We start from the raw sequence: 16,024 nt of genomic DNA on the forward strand, positions 1-16,024 counted from the left end.
GACTTACGGAAACAGTGTAGCTCAGCATGCTATGCTGTTTTCGTAACTCCCGACCATGAAGTCAGAAAGTGGCCAGGAGACAGCGAGAGCAGAAAGAGGTAGAACAGGGTTTGGGGGGCCCCGTTCTAGAGATAGGTGTGGGCCCCAGAGGTGGAACCCTAAACTATCTGACATTTAAGACATATCCTGTGGATATGTCATAAATGTCCCTGGTGGGAAAACCCCTTTAAGACACCCCTCCCCTTGTAGTAAAATAACTACTGAGGGCTGTATGGGGAGATATTGCAAGGGGAGGTCAGATGGTCTGACTGACTGCTGAGGGCTCTATAGGGGGGTTTGAGTGTCTGACTCTGACGTCTCCGTGGGGGGGGATATCCCTCCCATAGAGTCCTCAGCAGTTAGTCGCTCAGACCCCCCCTATAGAGCCCCCAGTAGTAAGTCAGACAACCTCCCCTTGCAGTATATTAGTAACTACTGAGGGCTCTAAGGGAAGGGGGGTCTAACCATATAAGTGACTGCAGAGGACTTTATGAAGGGGGGAGTAATCCCCCCATCCCCCATAGAGCCCTCAGTATTTATCATACAGCAGGGGGGGGTGGGAGTCTGACTGCTGAGTGCTCTATGGGGGGAAATGATTATCCCCCCATAGAGTCCTCTGCAGTGAGTTAGGTGGACTCCCACTGGCTATATAATTAATTGAATCCCTCCCTAGCGTTGGCCGATCAGTTTAAAGTTGGCTGGGGCAGGAGGCGAGTACCACACTAACCTCACCGCATGACTACCACCCTGATTTCCTGTTAGTCTCTGGCAATACGTGCATCATCATCGAGGCGTGTCCTAGCTTCTACCACTAGCAGACGTGCCTATTGTGACGCACGCCTGCTAGCCTTATCCCACCCTTGCAAATGCTGTCCCTCCCTCAGGGCCGATTCTAGCTTTTCTGCTACCTGAGGCGAAAATTGAAATGCGCCCCCCCAGATTTTGTGACTCTTCAGGATAGCAGCACCGCCCCATGACCCTTTGATGAGTCATTAGCATATAGTGTGCGCCGTTTTAAAAGTTGATTTTATAGATTTTGCTGCATCTGAAAAAAACATACAGGAGAATGTTTGGAGATATTGTCAGGTTATGTATCACCGCATAGTGGCGGTTCAAGGGGTTAAAACTACCCCTGAAAATCATTCCAACTGCCCTGCAATTTTGTTATTCTAAATATATTCTATATAATTACAGCTCCAGAACCAATCTCTGACATATACGGCTCCAGAACCAAGCTCAATACATCTATACAGCCCCAGAACCAACCTCAGTACATATATATAGTACCAGAACAAAGCTCAATATATATATATATATATATATATATATACAACACCAGCACCAAGCTCAGCACATAAACAGAACACCAGAACGAAGCTCAGTACATATATACAGCACAAGTACCAAGCTCAGTACATAAATACAACACCAGAACTAAGCTCAGTAAATAAATACAGCACTAGAACAAAGCTCACTTCATATATACAACACCAGAACCAAGCTCAGTACATAAATACAACACCAGAACCAAGCTCAGTACATAAATACAGCTCCAGAACCTAGCTCAGCACATAAATACAGCACCAGCACAAATACAGCTCAATTTAGTGCAACCCCTGACGTATAGGTTTGTACAGCTAAAACTACAGCTCCCAGCATGGCCCGAACAATGGTAAGGATATGCTGGGAGTTGCTGTTTCCCCAAAAAAATATCATACCACCCATCATCTCGCTGCAGAATCATACAGTGACTACAGTACTCGTTAGAGGCAGACTAAACTCATTAAATGACTCACTGGTGACTTCATTTCAGATTCTATTTCTTCTTTTCCTCTTTTCTTCTCCATCCGGTCCAGACCTCTATGATAACTTCTCCTGGCCACAACACATTTCTGCAGTTTTCCGCTCAGATGTCTTCAGCTTCCCACTTTTCAAACATTTCTGCATCTATAAACAAAGATAAAGTTATTATGCCGCACAATACGTCCCTATATATAATAGCCCCATACACTGCACCTCTATTTATAATAACGCCATACACTGTGTCCCTGATTATAATAGCACCATACACTGTGTCCCCCCCACACATTGCTCCCTGTAGATAGTGCCCCCATAGAGCCCCCTGTAGCTAGTGTCCCCATAGAGCCCCCTGTAGATAGTGCCCCACATATAGCCCCCTCTTGATAGCGCTCTACATATAGACCCTGAAGATAGCGATCTACATATAGTGCCCCCTGTATATAGTGCCCTACATATAGTCCCCCTGTAGATTGTGTCCCACAAAGCCTCCCCTGTAGATTTTGCCCCACATATAGCCCCCTGTAGATTGTGCTCTACATATAGAGCACCCTGTATATAGTGCCCTACATATAGTCCCCCTGTAGATTGTGCCCCAAATATAGCTCCCCCCTCCTGTAGATAATGCCGTCCACACTTTTTAGTTGAAAACAACAAACTTTACATACTCACCGTGATCCCGTTCCCACGCCGTCCTGTGTCAATGCAGGCCTGCTCTCTTCTGAGCAGGTCTGCTGGGGCTGAGCGACGCAATGTCACATTCGCGCTGCTTGCGACGTTAAAAGGCACTGATTGGCATGGCAGAATGACATGCCCCATCAATCAGCGCCCTTCGACAATGGAAGCGGTGTGATGACGTCATCGGGCCGCTACCGTCGTTGATTGGCAGGGCAAAATGACTTCCCCCGCCAATTAGCGCCTTTCAACAAGTGTAAAGTCGCTGATTGGCGGGAAAACTCATTCTGCCTTCCAATCAGCGTCGTTGTAAAGCGCTGAATGGTCGGGCATGGAACGTACCCGACCATTCAGCGCTTATACATGTAATTGTACCTGCGTTCTATAGACGCAGGTACAATTAGTGCAGGAGGGGGTGGCGGCTGGTTTCAGTTGCGCCGCCGCAACCTCAGAGAGGCAGCAGGGCGGACGGTGCGGCCCTGCCCTCCCCATTAGCCCTATTCCCTCCCAGACCCCCCCTCCTCCTTCCCATTAGTGGCGGTGTGATTTTTTAAAAATGATGTGCGGTTTGGTCGGCCATGGGCCGCCCGAACCGCCCATATGATGATCCACCACTGCCCATGGGAGACGCGTTGTCACGGATCCCCCACAGACTTCAGTCTATGGAGGGATGCGTGACACGCAGTAAAATTGTAATGTCGGGGTAAGGAGACAGACAGGTGAGCCCTAATCTACCCGCCACTCAATCCCTGCCTACTTGCACGGCCCGTCCTAGACGACGGCGTACAACTGGGCGACGGTCCCTACGCTCAATATGTGCACGACAGACAAACAGACAAGGGTACACAGAAGCTAAGGGAAATGGGGCAGTTGCCCACGGCAACACCGTGAGCAACAAGAGTAGTGAACGAGCCGAGTCAAACCAGGAGTGTAGGAGGTACCAAACGCAGAGCAGGAGCGTAGTCAGTAAAGCCAGGGTCGATATGAAGCAGAGGTCAGTAGTATTAGCAGGAACAGCAGAGCCAGGGAACAAGAGAGAATCACAGGCAAACACAAGAAGCAAATTAAGGTATAATAGACCGAGGGCGGGAGCTAGAACCATCTGGCCAGGCTGTGATAGGTTCTCCCACACCTCAGCTTACCAGCCTGAGTGGTAGCAGCTCGAGTCACTCTATCAGACCTAGGAGCAGATGCAGACTGATTAACCACCGGCGTTGACACAGAAGCTGTGTCTAGCAGATCCTTTACAAAAATAGGACATGTCCTATTTTTCAACGGAGTGTTCACAAGCTCCGTTGAAACAACGGTCGTGTGAATGGCCCCATTGAAATGCATGAGTCCGTGTGACGGCCATTACACGAACGTGATTCACGCTCGTGTGAATGAGACCTTAGGGTGATCTATGTCTGGCGTGTCATCCCCACACCAGGAAAGACACTTTTCCCACACCTTATTATAGATGGAACTTGTTATCTCTTTTCTACTTTTCTATAAAGTAAGGATAACGGCTTCAGATAAGCCTTTGGTTCTCAGGACTGAGTCTTCACAAGCCAAGCTGCTAGATTGTATTTCTGTGGGTCTGGATGGATAATTGGCCCTTGGAAGAGGAGGCCTTGAGATATTGGAAGAATCCAAGGTTATGTCATTTTTAAGCTGTTTAGCAGGCTGAACCAAGCTCTTTTTGGCCAATACGGAGCGATTAGAATTATTTTTGCCCTTTCCTCTCTGATCCTTTGGAGTGTTCTGGGAAGCATAGGAATAGTGGAAAAAGCATACCCCAGGTATCGAGGCCATTTTCCCTTGAATCTAAGGAGAACTATTGAGGGGTTTTTGCATTTTCTCGAGTTGCAAACAAGTCCACTTCTGGAGAACCCCATTTCTTGGTAATCTGAAGAAAATATTTTTGGTTTAGACACCACTCTGTTGGTTTCAAATCTCTCTGACTTAGAAAGTGCCCTTGGGCATTCTCTGAACCTTTCAGGTGAATGCCTGAGAGAGAGCAGATTAATTTCTGCCCATGAAAAAATCTGGGTTGTTATATTTTGAAGTTTCCTTTGCCTTGTGCTCCCTTGATGTCTTAAGTAAGCTACCGCAGTTGTGTTGTCGGAGTAGACTTTGACATGAGAACCTCTCTGAAGGTGACTTGAAACTTAATGTCTCCAGTACTGCCCTGAGATCCCTGAAGTTTGAGGAGTGTTGGCTTATTCTTAGTGGCCAGCTTCCCTGGAATGAATCCTGGGCTACAATCGCTCCCCATCCTCTACTGCTTGTATCTGTTGATATTGTGATAACTGGAAAGGGGTGCCATGTGACTCCTTTCTCCAGATTCTGAAGTCTCACCCACCAAAAGAGGGATCTTTTTACCGCTTTTGACAGAGTACATTTCTTATCCAGGGATAGAACAGACCCGTCCCACTGAAGAAGTTTTGCAACCTGCAGATCTCTGGACTGGCTTTGAGACCAAGGCACTGATTGAATGCAGGATGTCAGAGACCCCAGAATTGACATTGCCACTCTCGATAGATATTCTGTTTTAGAGCAATCTTTTTTGTTGAGGTAGGAAGGACATCTGCATGTGTGAGTCTAGTAGTACCCCTAGAAAGATTTTCCACCTTGCAGTTAAAAGATCCGATTATTTTTTTTTTGTTTATGATCAAGCCTAGGTTTTCCAGAGTCTGGGAAACCTGTTGTGATGAGAGAGAGAGAGAGAGAGAGCTGTTGGTGGTACCAGGAGTAGGTCGTCGAAGTATGAAATTATATGGATCCCTTCATTTCTGAGGAAAGCCACTATTTCTGCCATTATCTTCATGAAGATTGGTGGAGCAGATGAAATACCAAAAGGAAGTGTCCTGAACTCGTAATGAAAGACCTCTTGATCCCGTAAAATTGCAAACCTTAGAAACTTTCTGTAAGTTGGATAAATTGGGATATGGTAGTATGAGTCCTGCAGGTCTAATATTGCCATCATATAGTCCTTCCCGATCAAGGGTATCGTGGATTTTATCGACTGCATCTTGAACTTGTGATATGCTACGTATTTGTTCAGAGGTTTGAGATTTATTATTATCCTGTAACCTCCACCTGGTTTTTGGACTAAAAACACATGAGAATAGTGGCCTTGCCCCTTCTCTTTTAGTCTAACAGGAGAGATTACTTCTTGAAATAGTAATTCCTGGATGCCTTTTTTTAGTGTTAATTGATGAGTGACTGATGGAAGCCAAGTAATGACCATCTTTGAGGGGGTGGGGGTAGGTGGAAAAATCTATTTGGAACCCTTGTGAAATTGAGTTTAGGATCCACTGGTTGTTATTTTTCGCCATTGGTCTGTGAACCTTAAGATCCTGCCCCCCCCCCCCGCCACTCTTGTGGCATCATTGTCAATTCTAATTTTGTTTCTGGTCGAACAGAATATTCCGGCCCTTACCCGCTTTGTGGTAGCTCTATCTGCCCAATTTCCCTCTATAATTTTGTTGTGTGTTCCGAAAGGGACTAAAGGGCTGTCTTCTTAAATATTTTTTGGCTCTGGAAGGCTTTTCTTATCAGCCGCTTTCTCTAACATATTATCCAGTTCTGGCCCAAATAGGTATTCACCCTGAAAAATAATTTTGCGGAGTTTGGCTTTTGAGAGGGGATCTCCCTTCCACATTTTTAACCATAAGGCCGTTCTAATTGTGTTATTAGATAAAACACCTGCTCTTGAAGCTATATTAATAGATTCAGCAGAAGAATCAGCCAGGAAGCCGATTTCCATAGAAAGAAAATGGATGGAGGCAATAATATCCTCTCTAGCTGTGCCCTCCCTTAGGTGAGACTCTAGCTGGTTAAGCCACCTATACATAGACCTTGCCACACAAGTGGCACTAATGTTGGCTTGAAGAAGCGCAGTGGATGCTTCCCAAGATTTTTTGAGCAAGCTGTCTACTCTGCAATATAGGGCATCCTTCAATTGTGAGGAAACCTCAAAGGGGAGCAAGGTGTTTTTCCCCACTTTGGCAACCTGAACATAAATTTTGGGAACTTCCATCCATTTAAATTGATTCTCATGCATGGAAAAGCTGACACGTATTTCCGCTGGAAGGAAACATTGTTTCTCTGGAAATTTCCATTCATCCATGATTAACCCTAGGAGGTTATAATGGACTAAAAAAAACTGTCTCTTTTTCTGCAAACATCTCGTCCTGCACTGAATGAGATTCCTGGATCTCCTCTACCCCATAGTGCTACTAACAGCATTAAGTAATTCATCCATTTGGTCTGATGAAAAGTGGTACTTTTCTTCTCTCTTGGATGTAGACATACATGATAAATCTCTATCCTCTAATGTTACCTCTGATATAGAAGGAAGGTAACTACCTCCCTCTGAACCAGAATCTTCAATAGCAATTTTTCTTTTTTTTTGAGACGGGAGGGGGTTCAGTAGGTATATAGGACTGAGAAATGCTAGCCAGTGATGACTGGATATCCTACCTTACCATACATTTTATCTCATCCATAATGGATGTTCCTCCCTAATAATCTTTTCAAGACACATTTGGCATAAATATTTGTTATTAGAGGATGCAAATTTTTTGAAACAGATAGCATATTTCTGAATTTTAGGATCCTTTTTAGATTTCTGGGTGGGGTGAGAGAGAAAGAAAAAAGGAGCGAAGGGGGTATAAATAACGCCCAAGTACCCAGGTAAAATAATACCCCTACCAAAAATACTTACTTGGCTGGGGCTTACGCTCCTTTCAGGCTCCATAGAACCAGGCTTTAGAGCCCAATTCTCTTGTTCAGACATGAGAGTACAATAGATTATCCTACCTGAAGAGAATGAGCCTTCAATCCGGGTGACCTTTAACCTTGATCACCTTGATCAATGGAAGATTGGTCCTCCTCTTCCACTGCAGTCCCCTCCAGCTTCCTCGACCACGTGGGAGGAAGCATGGAAATCCAGGACCAAACAGTTACCGGGGTCGATGGGTGCCGCCATTGAGTGTGGGGTGACGTCACATGTACCAGAAGTACGTAACCGCGTGGCCGGAAGCACATATAGCGGAACCGGAAGTGACGTTGCGTGTGCTCTACATGGAACGCATGCCGGAGAGGATATCCCCCCTCTCCCTCGGAACATGGTCCTGCGGCTGCCCCTTGATGCCAGGAGAGGGGGGTGCACAGCTGGAACCAGAGCTGGCACCTAAGGTCTCACTTTACCAAAGGCGGAGGAGAGACCATTGGTTGGATCAGCAGAAAAAAAAGGATCCTGGTAAGAATCCCTGCTAACCTCCATAGAAAGTGCTACCAGGAGTGGTAGCAATCCTCTTGCATGCCCTAATAAGGACAGGAAAAACACGGAGGATTTGGAGCTGGAGGGGCAATTTTACTTAACTGTTTCCTGTCCCTAATAGAGGCGGTACCCCAACCTGCCGTGGTGCTGCCATGGAGGCTAAATTCAGAAAAACTGTCATCGTAATTTATATCAATCTGACATGTTAGGCTAAGGTACACTACAAAAAAAATCGCTCTGAAATCGCTGTCCATAGAAATGCATTCTGTCCAGTCCAGCGAGTCACTAGTGTTTTAACCCCTTGAGTACCCAGCTCATTTTGGCCTTGAGGACCAGACCCATTTTCTCAAATCTGACATGTGTCACTTTATGTGGTAATAACTCTGGAATGCTTTTACCTATCCAATTGATTCTGAGATTGTTTTCTCGTGACATATTGTACTTTATGTTAGTGAAAAAATTTGGTCGATAAATTCATTGCTTATTTGTGAAAAACACAAAAATTTAGAGAAAATTTGAAGAAATTATGATTTTTCCAATTTTAAATGTATCTGCTTGTAAAACAGATAGTAATACCACACAAAATAGTTACTAATTAACATTTCCCATATGTCTACTTTATGTTTGCATCGTTTTTTGAACATCCTTTTATTTTTCTAGGATGTTACAAGGCTTAGAACTTTAGCAGCAATGTCTCATATTTTGAAGAAAATTTCAAAAAGCTATTTTTTCAGGGACGAGTTCAGTTCTGAAATGGTTTTGAGTGCCCTATATATTAGAAACCCACATAACACCCCATTTTGGAAACTGCACCCCTCAAAGTATCCAAAACAGCATTCAGAAAGTGTTTTAACCCTTTAGGCGTTTCACAGGAATTGAAGGAAAGTAGAGTTGAAATTTTCAAATTTCATTTTTTTTTACAAAAAATCTGTACCACAGAAGGTTTTACCTGAAAAATGCAACTCAATATTTATTGCCCAGATTCTGCAGTTTTTAGAAAAATCCCACATGTGGCCCTAGTGTGCTAATGGACTGAAACACAGGCCTCAGAAGCAAAGGAGCACCTCTTGGATTTTGGGGCCTCCTTTTTTCAGAATATATTTTAGGCACCATGTCAGGTTTGAAGAGGTCTTGTGGTGCCAAAACAGTGGAAACCCCCAAAAGTGACCCCCATTTTTTAAACTAAACCCGTCAGGGAATTTATCTAGGGGTATAGTTAGCATTTTGACCCCACAGGTATTTTGCTATATTTATTGGAGTTAGTCTGTGAAAATGAAAATCTACTTTTTTTCTGGAAAAACGTAAAAATTTCTAATTTTTGCAAGAAATAAAGGAGAGAAAGCACCGCAACATTTGTAAAGCAATTTCTCCCGATTACGGAAATACCCTATATGTGGTAATAAACTGCTGTTTGGACCCACAGCAGTGATCAGAAGGGAAGGAGCGCTATTTGGATTTTGGAGCTCTGATTTTACTGGAATGGTTTTCGGTGCCATGTCACGTTTGCAACGCCCTGGAGGGACCTAAACAGTGGAATCCCCCCAAAAGTGACACCATTTTGGAAACTATACCCCTCAAGGAATTTTTCTAGTGGTATAGTTAGCATTTTGACCCCACAGGTTTTTTGCTGAATTTATAGGAATTAGTTTGTGAAGATGAAAAGAGACTTTTTTGGGGAAAAAAACCTGAATTTTCTAATTTTTATAAGCAATAAAGGAGAAAAAGCACCACAACATTTGTAAAGCAATTTCACCTGATTACGGTAATACCCCATATGTGGTAATAAACTGCTGTTTGGACCCACGGCAGGGCTCAGAAGGGGCGGAGCACCATTTGAATTTTGCAGCTCAGATTTTGCTGAATTGGTTTCTGGGGGCCATGTCGCATTTGCAGAGCACCTGAAGTACCAGTACAGTAGAAATTCCCTAGGTGTGATCCCAATTTGGAGACTATACCCCTGAAAGAATTAAATTAGAGGTGTAGTGAGCATTTTGAGCCCTCAGGTGTTTTATAGATTTTATTAGAATTGTTCCGTGAAAATGAAAAAAAATTTTTTTTACAATAACCTGTAGATTTAGCTCAGAATTTTTCATTTTCACAAGGAATACATGAGAAAAGACACCCCAAAATGTGTTACACAATTTCTCCTGAGTAGGGAAATACCCCATATGTGGTTGTAAACTGCTATTTGGACATACGGCAAGGGTCTAAACGGAAAAAGCGCAATTTCGTTTTTGGAGTGGAGATTTTACAAAATTAGTTTTTGACGCCATGTTGCATTGCGCTGAGGTACCAGTACAGTAAAAACTCCCGAGAAGTGACCCCATTCAGGAAACTACACCCCTCAAGGAATTCATCTAGAAGTGTAGTGAGCATTTTGACCCCCAAAGGTTTTGCAGAAATTAGTGCACAGTGGATGTTGCAGATTGAAAATTGCCATTTTCCACAGATATGCTATTTCAGTGCCCAATGTGTTGGGCCTAGCTTGTACCACTGGAGACATACGCCCCATAAATTGTTAAGCGGTTCTCCAGAGTACGGTAATACCCCATATGTGGTCATAAACTGCTGAAGGAGCGCCATTTGGCTTTTGGAGCGCAGATTTTGCTTGGTAGTAGTTTTGTTTAGTGTTTTACTGGTGTTTCAGTTTATAATGTGGGGGCATATGTAAACTGGGCGGAATACATCAGGGTGTATGTAAGCTGGGTGGAGAACATCAGGGTATATGTAAGCTGGGCGGAGTACATCAGGGTATATGTAAACTGGGCGGAGTGCATCAGGGTATATATGTTAGCTGGGTGGAGTGTATCAGGGTATATGTAAGCTGTGCAGAGTACATCAGGGTATATGTAACCTGGGTGGAGTACATCAGGGTATATGTAAGCTGTGCAGAGTACATCAGGGTATATGTAAGCTGGGCGGAGTACATCAGGGTATATGTAAGCTGGGCGGAGTACATCAGGGTATATGTAAGCTGGGCGGAGTACATCAGGGTATATGTAAGCTGGGCGGAGTTCATCAGGGTATATGTTAGCTAGGCGGAGTACATCCGGGTATATGTAAGCTATGTGGAGTACATCAGGGTATATGTAACCTGGGCGGAGTGCATCAGGGTATATGTAAGCTATGTGGAGTACATCAGGGTATATGTAAACTGGGCGGAGTGCATCAGGGTATATGTTAGCTGGGTGGAGTGTATCAGGGTATATGTAAGCTGTGCAGAGTACATCAGGGTATATGTAACCTGGGTGGAGTACATCAGGGTATATGTAAGCTGTGCAGAGTACATCAGGGTATATGTAAGCTGGGCGGAGTACATCAGGGTATATGTAAGCTGGGCGGAGTACATCAGGGTATATGTAAGCTGGGCGGAGTTCATCAGGGTATATGTTAGCTAGGCGGAGTACATCAGGGTATATGTAAGCTATGTGGAGTACATCAGGGTATATGTAACCTGGGCGGAGTGCATCAGGGTATATGTAAGCTATGTGGAGTACATCAGGGTATATGTAAGCTGGGCGGAGTGCAACAGGTTATAATAGGATGATGTAATAATGGGGAGAATGAATAATAAAATTAATTATCCATGGATAGTGACGTACGCTTTGAACCAATCCTTTATGCACAGGCCGGATTATTGGGTGCAGGAGTCGCACTTCTAAAGGGTGTCCGTGATATTGTACAAAACATCCGCACTCCAGTATTGCCTAATCTTTGACTTCTTCACTAGCCCCATATGTAGCGCAGACCCCAAAATGTCATAGTTTCCGCTGCATTTACAGGGTCTACCTGTGGGGGCTGCAAATGATGACGTGGGGTTTTAGGTGAAGAACTGCACATATAAATTAGTCTGGGCAGTCGTTTTGCATTATTGCGTTCCAAGAGTCATAACTTTTTATTTTTCTGTTGACGAGCTATGTGAGTGCTTGATTCTCATGGGATGAGCTGTCGTTTTTATTAATATCATTTTGGGGTACATGCGATAATTTGATCAGTTTTTATTCCATTTTTTGGGAGGTAAGGAGACCAAAAAACAGAAATGTTTTCACTATTTTTTTAATAATTTTTTACCGGCGTTCTCTGTGCAGCATAAACAACATGTTTACTTTATTCTGTGGTTCGATACGATTATGGCAATACCAAATTTATATCGTTTTTATATGTTTTACTACTTTTACAAAATAAAAACACTTTTTTTCTAAATAAAATGTTTTAGTGTCACCATGTCCTGAGAGCCATAACTTTTTTATTTTTTTCTCGACGGAGCTTTGTGAGGGCTTGTTTTTTACTGTCGTTTTTATTGGTACCATGTTTGGCTACGCGCGACTTTTTGATCACTTTTTATTCCATTTTTTTGGAAACAACGTGACCAAAAAAGGAAATTCTGCCATTGTTTTTTATTGTATTTTTTTTACGGTGTTCACCGTGCGGGATAAATAGTATGATATTTTTTTAGGTCAGGCCAATACGAACGCGGCGATACCTATTATGTCTAGTTTTTGTCTTTTTTTGTCTTTTTTTTTCTAATTATAAAGGGCTTGATCAGGGAAACAAGGCGATTATTGTTTTTATTACGTAAAACTTTTATTTATTTATTTATCTAAAACTTTTTTTTAAATTTTTTCACTTTTTATTTTACACATACTAGGGGACTGGAAGATCTGATCTTCTGTATGTACTGATGTAGTGCAGTGTATTGTAACTGTCACTTTACAACTGACAGTTGAGCCTATTACGTCCTGCCTTGGGCAGGACCTAATAGGCTCCCGTACCTGGCTACCAGGAAGCCGTTGCTAGTTTTCCTGGTTGCCATTGCAACCATCAGAACCCCGTGATTTTTCGCGGGGTGGGGGCAATGGGGTGCAGAGGGAGCCCCCTCCCTCTGTATCAGTCACTTAAATGCCGCTGTCGCTATTGACAGCGACATTTAAGGGGTTAAACTACAGCGATCGGAGAGGACAGTGATCGCTGTAGTTGCAGTGGGATGTCGGCTCCTGTGCCCGCTTCATCCTCAGGGCGTTACCATACGCCCATTTTCGGGAAGGGGTTAATAAAAATAGTGTTTGTTTTTTTTTACACCGCTTTCTCTGATCTCCTCACTGATCTCACAGAAATGAGGAGATCAGAGAAAGTGACAGGAGCTTTCTCCTGCAGACGACGTCACAGACCGCTGTGATTGGTCAGTCTTCAGAGACTGACCAATCACAGCAATCGCCGGCATTGGGGACTGCTAATTGGTCCCCAGGCCAGTAGCAGAGACGGTTAGCTGTCAATGACAGCTGTCGTCACTATGCTATCACTATGTGCCCGGCCATTCAGCGCCTTTCCACGAATGAAGCGACTGGTACCTTTTGTACCAGTGACGCTTCCGTCGATGAAAGGCGCTGACTGACTGACAGGGAAAGTCATCCTGCCCAGCCAATCAGCGCCTTTCATAGACGCCGCGTTCAACCCCCTGGAGACCTGCGCAGAAGAGAGCAGGTCTCCATGGCTGCCGGACGGCGTGTGAGCGGGAATAAGGTGAGTTTGAATCGTTTTTTTTATTTTTTTAATTGTAATAAAAGTGTGGCTGTATCTGCGGGGGGGGGGGGGGGGGGACTTTGTCTACACAAGGGGGGCTTTATCTACGGGGGGGTGTCTATCTACAGGGGGACTATATCTACAGGGGGTGGGCTATATACAGGGGGACTATATCTACAGGGGGACTATATCTACAGGGGGGCTATATCTACAGGGGGGGCTATATACTGGGGTGGGCTATCTATGGAGCACCATATACAGGGGTGGGCTATAGCTACAGGGGAGGCTATATAGTATATAGCCCCCTGTAGATATAGCCCACCCCTGTATATGGTGCTCCATAGATAGCCCCCCCTGTAGATATAGTCCCCCTGTATATAGCCCAGCCCTGTATATAGCCCAGCCCTGTATATAGCCCACCCCTGTAGATATAGCCCCCCTGTAGATATAGCCAAGCCCTGTATATAGCCAAGCCCTGTATGTAGCCCAGCCCTGTATATAGCCCATCCCTGTAAATATGGTCCCCCTGTAGATATAGCCCACCCCTGTATATAGTCCCCCTGTAGATATAGCCCACCCCTGTATATAGTATCCCACAAATAGCTCCCCGTATAGTGCTCCACAGAAAGCCCACCCCTGTATATAGCCCCCTTGTACATATAGTCCACCCCTGTATATAGTTCTCCACAGATAGTCCACCCCTGTATAATCTAGTGGAGCACTATATACAGGGGTGGACTATATGTACAAGGGGGCTATATACAGGGGTGGGCTATCTGTGAAACACTATATACAGGGGTGGACTATATGTGGAGCACTATATACAGGGGTGGGCTATATCTACAGGGGTGCTACATACATGGTTGGGCTATCTGTGGAGCACTATATACAGGGGTGGACTATATGTGGAGCACTATATACAGGGGTAGGCTATATCTACAGGGGGGGCTATCTGTAGAGCACTATATACAGAGGTGGGCTATCTGTAGAGCACTATAGGGGGAGTTATTTGTGGGACACTATATACAGGGGTGCGCTATATGGGGGCACTATCTACAGGGGGCTCTATGGCAGGCACTATCTACAGGGGGCACAGTGTGTGTGGGACACAGTGTATGGTGCTATTATAATTAGAGGTGCAGTGTATGGCGCTATTATATTTAGGGGTGTAGTGTGTGGTATAATGATAACTTTATATTTATTTATAGGTGCAGAAATGTTGGTAAAGTGAGAAGCTGAAGACATGTGAGCGGCAAACTGCAGAAATGGTCTGTGACCGGGAGAAGTCATCATAGAGGTCTGGACCGGATGGAGAAAAATAACTAGAATCTGAGACGTCACCGGTGAGTCACTCAATGTAAATGTTTATTCTGCCTCTAATCAGTAATGTAGTCACTGTACGATCTGCAGTGAGATGATGGGTGGTGTGATTATAATATGATTTATTTTTTGTGAAAATACATCTCCCAGCATATCCTTACCATTGTTCGGGCCATGCTGGGAGCTGTAGTTTTACGCCGTACAAACCTATACAGCAGGGGTTGCACTAAATTGAGCTGTATTTGTGCTGTTGCTATATATATGTACCGAGCTTGGTTCTGGTGTTGTGTATAGAACCATACTGCTTGTAAAATTTACAAATGTTTTTATGCTCGCGTTACATAAAAAGAAATGACACGTCGATTGGTGGAGAAAACAAACACGGCGAGGGGGAAGGAGATGTCGGGAAAGAGGTTGAGGGGGGTCGCCATACTGAATCTTTGCCCCGGGTGCTGGAGAACCTAGCTACGCCTCTGCCTTCTCCGCAATAGTACGGCGAAGGTACGCTGCAATGGGCGGCCTGCGACGTACTATTGCGGAGAAGGTACGCAAGGGGTTAATAATAATAATAATCTTTATATAGCGCCAACTTATTACGCAGCACTTTACAATTTTGAGGGAACATGAAACAAACAATATCAGACATTACATAGTGACAAAGCTAATTTACAATTCAGACAGGAGGATTGAGGACCCTGCTCGCAAGAGCTTACAATCTATGACGACATAAGGGAGACACAAAGTGTAATAGTGTTTGTTCTGTACAATGGTCTGGCCATTTTTATACACATGCGGTGGTACACATAAAGCTGCATGAGCCGGTCACTAGCCAGTATCTGTGTATGATGGACATGAAATGCACTACGGTGCAAGGAGTGTGAGGGAATCTTATTCTGATGACTAATGGGGCCAAGGAAAGGAGTCAGATTAGGGAATGTTATAGACCTGTCTAAAAAGATGTGTTTTCAGGGCACGTTTAAACTGTGGATATTGGGAATTAATCTGATTGTCTGGGGTAGCGCATTCCAGAGGACGTGTGCAGCATGAGAAAAATCTTGGAGATGGGAGTGGGAGGTTCGGATTATAGCGGATTTTAATCTAATATTGTTGGCAGAACGTAGAGCCCGAGTAGGGTGGTAGACAGAGATGAGGGAGGAGATGTAAGGAGGTGCAGCACTGTGGAGAGCTTTGTGGGTGAGAGTAATAAGTTTGAAGAGTATGGGCAACCAGTGCAGTGACTGGCACAGGGTAAAGGCGTTGGTGTAGCGGTTGGTCAGAAAGATGAGCCTGGCTGCTGCATTGAGGATAGATTGGCGAGGGGAGAGTTTGGTGAATGGAAGACCGACTAGTAATGAGTTACAGTAATATTTTTAATAGCTACATGATAGAATTTTAGAGTAATTT

This window comes from Rhinoderma darwinii, chromosome 3, assembly GCF_050947455.1.
Source record: "Rhinoderma darwinii isolate aRhiDar2 chromosome 3, aRhiDar2.hap1, whole genome shotgun sequence".
Lineage (NCBI taxonomy): Eukaryota > Metazoa > Chordata > Amphibia > Anura > Rhinodermatidae > Rhinoderma > Rhinoderma darwinii.